We start from the raw sequence: 8,601 nt of genomic DNA on the forward strand, positions 1-8,601 counted from the left end.
TTTTATACAACACCCGTCGGATGAGTTTTAAGGGGTGGCGACTATATTCATCGGAGACCCGAGCTGGGTACTTGAGCTCCACCCCCACCAGGGCTTGTATTTCAGATTGTTTCATTTTGCAAGTAACCGTTGCACACTTACACTGCATTCTCGGGTTTAAAATGCTAGGAAAAGAAATGATAATATTGGATAGGAGAATTAAGAAAAAGAAATTATATACTTAAAAGACATTCTCGAGTTAAAATAAAATAAAATAAAAGAAGGTGTTAATTACATTTTTGAGTTAGATCGGAAGGAAAATATAGGGAAAAATATTGAAACTTTATAATTATGTCCTCAAAGCAAAATTAGAAAAAAGAATTGAGATATGGTAAATTATTAATATTGTAATTGGCTATAAAGTTTTCCTTCACAATCAAACCATATTTGGCTTGAAAGTTTTTGAGGAAAAAAATCGTAACTTTTCTTTCCATTCTCTTTCTTTTCTTAAAAAAAAACTCAATAGTGAAAAAAGAAAAAATTTCCTATCTTTTCTTTTCTAAACCCTTAAATAAAAACTTAAGAATGCAGTGTTAGACCGGTGGTGGCCCATTAGTTTTTTTTCTTCTGGTTTTCTAAAATATGAAACGCGAAAATGGAACGATGACTAGCGAAGATTAAACGAATGTTAACTTTCTTTGCATAAGTTAATTTTCTTTTAAACATTTTGATAAAAAAAATTTGGGAGACTTTGTATGTTTTGAAATTCATTACTTGATTATGAATGGTTTTTATATTATGATGTATTTCATTTTTAGTTTTAGTATTATGTTTTGGTTGTGTTATTACGGTTTTGGTTGTATTATTATAGATAATTTATTGTCGAACCGTACGATACAGATACCAAGTTTAGTGGAGATTTTTTTTAAAGAATAAAGTGATGCCAAAGCTAGTAGCGTACCCGAAAGTACATGCACCCGTACCCGCACCATAAAATTTGGTGCGGATACGGGTACCCAGATTTAATGATTTTAGTTAGGAGTGAGCGTGGTGCGGTTCGGTGCGGTTTTTGACTAAAACCGAACTGAAAACCAAACTTTCGGTTTTATGATTTTTTAAAACCGTTCGGTTTCGGATTCGTTTTTTTCGGTTTTGCTACTCGAGTCAAAACTTTTTGGGCCAAAAAAAAAAGTTGACCCAAGATATTGAAATTGGGCATGATATTTTTTTCCTTAAACTAATAATTAATAGAATATTGAATATTTGGACTTAAAATATTAAAAGCTAATAAAATATACATTTAAAATTAAAATTCAAAATCAAAACTAAAAATACTAGTATTATTAGTTATTAAACATATGTAGAAACCAAATATATTTGTTATTAACCATATGTTAAAAATGGACAAATAGTCATCGGTATATTTTGTTTTAACTTGTTACGGTTAAGATATTATGGTTATTTTGATTTTTTTTGTTATTTCGGTGCGGTTTGGTTTTTTCGGTTCTTAACAAGAACCAAAACCAAACCAAAACCAATACTTTGAATTTTGCTAAAGTTCAAAACGGAACCGTTGGTTTCTAATTCAGTTTGATTTTTTCAGTTCGATTTATTTGAATTTTTGGTTTCGATTTGGTTTTTTCAGATTTTAGTCATGATACAGTGAGTGTCTCATCCCACCACATAAATATATAGCCTTATCACATGTCTTGCTGATTGCTCTTCTCCAATCTTTGGTATTCTAGACAAGATGGCAGACACCGGCATGCAGAGGTTGATGGAGAAGTTGAACCAGCTAATTAACTCCAGCGACATTCCGTTCATCAACAACCCAACAATTATATGTGCAAGGCCTCAATTCAAGCTTCTCTATGACGACCTTGGCTCCATGGTTCAAACCCATAGTTTCATCCACCAACATAAACACCTAGAAAAACTTATACATCTGAAGAAAAGGTTTATAGCTGCAGCAGAAGAGGCAGAGTATGTAGTTGATCTGTTTATATCCTATGTTTACAATAGGAATTATGGACACTCAAGTCATGCTCATATTAGGAATAATAGAAATCTCCCTACATCTGAGGACTTTAGTCCCTCCCTAAATCTTGATGGTGTTAGGGGATCATTCAGGTCTATCCAGGTGGAATTCATGAGTATGAGAATCGATAGCATGGAGATTTATTCATCTCATAGAACACTAACTCAGTCTGCTGCTCAAAGTTCCATTTCCACAAATTCACCAAGACCGAAGAAAATATTGAGTGAAATCTTCGTGGGGCTTGATCATGATGCTGAGATGATAAGAGACAAGCTTGTGGAAGATCAAAAGAAGCTAGACGTTGTCTCTATTGTTGGTATGGCCGGAATTGGCAAGACTACCCTAGCGAATAAAGTATTCAACGATGGTTACGTCAAGCATTATATCCATGTACGTGTATGGGCCACTGTTTCTCAAACATATGATAAGCGAGACGTGTTGACTCAACTTCTGCAATCAATCACTCTAGCATCTCTCCGTAAAATCCAAATCCGGACAAACAAGCAAATTCTGGAATCCGACTGTGATCAACTGGACCTTGAAAAGGCTAGCGTCTCTCAACTTTGTGAAATGGTGCACAAACACCTAATGGGTCAGAGCTATTTGATTGTGATTGATGATATCTGGCACACAGAAACATGGGATAACCTTAAACTATTTTTCCCCCATGGCAACGATGGAAGTCGAATTTTCTGCTCACCACTCGCCTCACTAAAGTTGCTAAGCATGCAAATTCATATGGACTCATACATCGCTTAGGATATTTGAATAAAGAAAGAAGCTGGGAGCTCTTGTGTCAGAAGGTATTCCATGGCAACGAATGCCCTGAATGGTCAATTAACCCCGGAAAGGAAATAGTAAGAAATTGTAAAGGATTACCACTTGCGGTGGTTGTCATTGCTGGAGTTTTAGCAAAAGAAGCATTGAGTGAAAAGTTGTGGGTGGAAATTGCTGAAAGGACGGGCTGGTACATTTTTGGTGAGGAAAATGGGTGCCTGGAAACTTTAGCTTTAAGTTACAATCATCTTCCTCTTCACTCAAGAGAGTGCTTTCTTTATCTAGGTTGCTTCCCGAAAGACTACAGGTTTCAAGTAAAAAGATTGATTTGGTTATGGGTGGCTGAGGGGTTTATTGAAGAAGATGGAAATAGAAGCTTGGAAGATATTGCAGAGGCTTATCTGATGGATCTAATTGACCGGAATCTTGTAATTGTAGACAAATTTAAGTCAAATGGAGGTGTCAAAGCTTGTAAAGTGCATGATCTCGTGAGGGAGCTATGCCTAAAAAAAGCCAGAGAAGAACGCTTTATCATTCAAACAGAAAAGCTAATATTCTCCTGTAATGCTTTTACACGACCTTATAAGCCAGTCCGTATGTTCATTAATACCTGCAATCCAGACTTAATTCATCTGTCCATCCAAAACCTTCAATCGATTTTGTGGTTCATTGATTTCAGATTCTTGAGTTACAACACTGCAAAGTATTTGCATTCCTTTGTGCTACTTAGGGTGTTGGACCTAAGTAAATGTGAACTGAATGATTTTTCCACAGGGTTGGAATTGCTAGTTCACTTGAGATATCTTGCAATCTGGACAGAATCACAAGGTTTCCCATCTTCAATATGCAATTTATGGAACCTTCAAACCCTCATTTATATTGCACGTCATTATGGTATAGACCGTATAGTTTTACCTAGTAACATATCAGATTTGGTAAAGCTAAAGCATTTGAGGGGCTTCAAGAAGCCCTTTTCTCTTCCTTCCATTAAAAAACCAATGAATCTGCACACTATTTCAGATGTGGAGTTGCGAGACGGGGTTGATAATTTTCAGAAGTGTTTTCCCTACATTAAGGAACTTACATGTTGTATGTATGTGGATGAGGTAATTGACTTCAAGTCTTTAACCTACCTTGAAAAGCTCAAACTAAGAGGTGGCTTGCGAAGAAGAATGATTTCAAAGAATCTCATCACACTCCCAGCAACGCTGAAAACACTTACACTAGCATTTTGTTGTTTACCGTGGAGTGATATGCCAGTAATTCAGTCATTAACTAATCTCCAGGTTCTAAAACTAAAATGCATGGCCTTTGAAGGAAGCTACTGGATTACAGATGAGGAGTTTCGACAGCTAAAATTCCTGAGAATTGACGGTTTGAATATCGAATGGTGGGAAGCCAATAGTACAAGCTTCCCGAACAATTAGAAATTTTCTACTGCCATGATCTGGAAGAGATCCCCCTTGAAATTGCTTGAGCTTATTAAAATCAAGTGTTGTAGTCAATCTGTTTATGAATCTGCTAGAAGAATTCAAGAAGAGCAACGGGATTTGGGAAACTACGATCTAAAGATTGATATTCTAAAAGATAAATGAAGTTCTTAATTCTGGAAAAGGTAATTAATAATCTCTTTAAAACATTATTGTCATTTAGTAACATGTATTTTATTTCTCTTGTGTTTTCACTGCCCGTTTAGTAGTTGCTATGGAGGGGACTGGAACTTAGTAGCTGCTAGTTGGGTGGTTATATGGATTATGGAGTATCAAAGTTCTGTTGATTTGTTCTCAGCAGCGAATTATTGGTATTTTACATATATATTCTCTTACTGTGAAGTTAGTCCAAATGTAGGGAGTTAAAAAATGGTGGAACATCTACTCTAAGGTAGTTGGTAATATTCTCAATTTGAAGCCCCTGTGATCGATATAGGATCCTTAGGTGTCAAACCTGTAACTTTTTAAGTTGATGAAGACACAAATAAGTGATGGATGAGAGAGCAAGTAAGACAGAAGGGGACACATAAATCACCACCCCACCCTAAACAACCACCACCGCCACCAATAGTCCGGAATCGAACCCGGCAACAGTGGGTTGTGCAAAAACGATGGAAAAGCTACATCATGGGGGTGGTCATGGGTTTTCTCCTTGAAAAATTGATTGGTATAACCAGATAAGCCATAGCCTAAATCAGAAAATGGACACGTACCACCAACACCCGGGACACATGGCAGTAACCAGATAAGCAAAGATGATGTCACTAATGTACACACATCAGATACGCAGCAGCGTACAACTGTTAGTCTTTCAAAATTCACAAACAACTCATGAAACATGGTGTACAACTTTAACTGCATAAGTTCATTTGAAATTGTAATATATATAATATAATAAATGTATATTAGTCATTTAATAGAAAAATTAACATTTGTTAGTTTAAAGGACCTAACGTGTTATAAACCCTTATATATAAAGTACACTAACTAGCGTAATAATAATAGAACATAAAAGATGAAACTTGCTAGTTGGTTGATGAAAATCCCATTCTTTTGTTTAAAGGACCTAACGTATTATCATAGTATTTATTTAATTCAATTAAGAATTCTCATCAACATCTAAGCCCTATCTTTGTTTTCCTTTATTTCTGCTGCTAATAAAAATCCCTATCTTTTATTGTTTCTGGGCTATCATGTAATAATGGCCCAGTTTCAATCTTCGCTACTGGCCCAATATTACTAGGTGGGCTCTTAAGATTTATTGGTTAGTCAATGTTTTGATATTTTACTGGGTTTCATTCGACCCTCTAACTTGGAGTCTTGAATCGCGATTCACTTATTTATGTCGGTGAGTATTAAATTTTTTTTCTTTTTAACAAAAATATATATATATATATATAATTTTTCTAACATTTGAATCGATAACGGTCACTCGTTCATCCGATCATCTTCATTCCTCGAGTATGGAACTGTGGGGGTGTTAGGTTGGCACGTTTCTAAATGGAAGCTCGTAAATCAGTCCTGATCTGGAGACCTTCCTTAGGAGGAAACCCACTATAGATGAGAAAACCGTCTGATCCAACCCTACAACTCCTTTATTATTTGTCGCATGTGAGATTTGAACGCAAGACCTCCCACTTTCAAATTAAGTCTTTTGGTGATTCACCTCAACCATTTGACGTAAGGATAACTTTATATAGCCGTATTTTTTTCGTATCTCAACAAAAAGAAATTAATAAAGTATTATTTATTATGATTGGATATAGATATGAGAGCAAATACGTCCATTTGATTGTATCAGATCATTCATGTCTCACTTTTCATCTCGGTCTATATAAGTTAACTAATAAACATCTTATAAAATTTATTTACTTTTTAAAAAACCTCATACGTCCACACTCACAATAAAGAGGCTTGGATTTGAGAGCATTCACGGTATCTTCTCAAAAGTATTTGAGGAGGTCCTTCCTTTATTTTTTAGAGTGTGATTGTAAAAGCATTCTCAGCTCATTTCTTATAAATATGTGAGTGAGGTCCTTAAATTACATGGCATGGTTATAAGTGGTTGTGAGTAGTGGAAAGAGAAAATGTTAAACGTGAAAGTTAATTTGGGGTTACATTGTATGCATCGTGTAGTTTTTTAATATTTTTTTAAAATGGTTGTGAGTAGAGGAGAGTAAAAATAATGAAAAATGTATAAAAAAACATTATTTAATTGAACAACAAAGAAAAACCTAGTGATTTTTAGTGTAATTATATGAATTTATATAGAGTATGGGATGTGTTACTGTTTATGAGTAAATTCAGATTAACACTAATATTTGTTAAAAGTGGATGTGAGTGGAGAAAAGAGAAAATATAATGATAAATTTATAAAAAAATATTATTTAATTGAAAATGATAGAAAGAAGATGGTGTATAGTTTTTTTTTTAATATCTTCTTAAAATGGTTGTGAGTAATGAGAGGGAAAAGATTAAAAAAAGATTATTAACTGAACAACAAAAAAATTAGTGATTTTTAATGTAATTATATGGATTTGGATATGGAATGGGCTGAGAATGCTCTAAGTGATTATGAGCAGGGGAAAGAGAAAATGTTACTGTTCATGAGTAAATTTGAAGAAACATTGTTCATTGTTTATAATTTTTTAATATTTATTAAAAGTGAATGTGAGTAAAGATAAGAGAAAATGTAATGATAAATGTATAAAGAAATTTTATTAATTGAAAATGAGAGAAAAGATCGTTAGTTTTAGTGTAATTTCATAGATAAATATAGAGAAGCTACTGGAATGCTCTAAGCCTCTATTATAAGAGGGGAAAGGGGCACATGCATAGGTAAAGTACATGGCTTCTAAACGATATGGTAACACCATCGTCACCCACATGTGAGTGGGCTGCATGGGTACATGTTTAGACAAACCTTTACCACATAGAAGAGCTTCAATTTTAACCGTTAGAGCATAAAAAGGAATTAATAATTTGCTAATTACACATAAAAATTGCCAAGCCTTAATAATTTTTATTCACACAAATTAACTTTCCACCATTTTAATTCACTTAAGACATTCACCATTTTTATTCACTCAAACTCTTAACGACTAATTTCTCAAACGATGATCTCATCATATTCATACAGCCGAACGATTCTGATTCCTAATGATCTCGAGTTTTATTTTTTATTTTTTTTTTTTGAATTGTCATATTTTATTTTTCTAGTTTTCAATTCTGTAATAACTTTAATTTTAGTGAAATTTTAAGTTTATTTAAATTTAATGATTTAGTTTATTTTAAATAAATAAAATACAAAAAGTTATATGATACTTGTGGGTAGGTGTTGGCAGTGATTTTATGTTTTGTGAGCATCTGGTGTAAAAATAAGATGGCAGCGTAGAATTGGTCGATGCAAAGGTAATACCCACGAATGCCTATTCCCCTCTAAATATAGATAGTTCTTCTAATATAAATCAAAGTTAAAATAAACACGTGCACAAGACTATATATAACTTAGTTGAGGTAGCACAAGTAGAAACTAGAAAGACACGGGAACCTATAATCACGTTACAAATTGCTAAAGCTATTTAGTTTGTTTTATCTTCATGGGATTCGTTGCTAATTAGATATTTGTTGTTGAATCGATATTTTCTAGTTATGTTTGTTGGTAATTTGATTTCCGACAGCTAGACCCTTTTGAAGTCATTTGTTATCACAAACTTATTACAAGACCATAATTATCAATTTCCTTCGGTTACAAATTTATTTATGTTATCAAGTTAAAAAAAAGACTTACCTTACATAAAGAAAAAAAAAACTTAGGATGAAAAATCAAACCTTTAGAAACTACTATAGATAGCTTCATATGATTATGTTTGTGAATATGATGAGTAGGAGCGATTAGCCTATTAGGGTCGTGAATCTACGAATCAAACATGTGGATGTCAATGTCAACGTAGAAGCGATTACAGTTGTGAATTTGTCAAGTGATTAGTGTTCCATCGAATTAGGGTTCACGAGCAGTCGACAATCAAGGATGAAACCGGATGAGTGACAGTGTGAGCTCGTGGTAAGAATGATGAAGGGTTGGTTTCGTATGTAAATAACCTAATTAGTGTCTTCATAAACTCATAATAATTTGTTAATTAACATTTTGGATTTTTCTAGTATCCGAACAATCTATACGAAATCAAAATTTTGGATGTCCAAATTTTGGAAGAATTTGGGTTCGAAGTTTTGAGATTTTTATCGGAGTTCAGATTTGAATATTTTTACAGACACCACATAAAACCTTCTGCTATAAGATAAATCACAAATACGAAA

At 33.8% G+C, this 8,601-nt stretch overlaps 1 pseudogene; it reads left to right on the forward strand.

Annotated features, from left to right (window-relative positions):
* The first annotated feature begins 1,729 nt into the window (after window positions 1-1,729).
* On the forward strand, window positions 1,730-4,389 carry LOC143564182 (putative late blight resistance protein homolog R1A-3; annotated as a pseudogene).
* Window positions 4,390-8,601: the final 4,212 nt, after the last annotated feature.

This window comes from Bidens hawaiensis, unplaced genomic scaffold (genome assembly GCF_021521415.1).
Source record: "Bidens hawaiensis isolate Kalapana, Puna unplaced genomic scaffold, B.hawaiensis_p1.1 tig00021831_1, whole genome shotgun sequence".
Lineage (NCBI taxonomy): Eukaryota > Viridiplantae > Streptophyta > Magnoliopsida > Asterales > Asteraceae > Bidens > Bidens hawaiensis.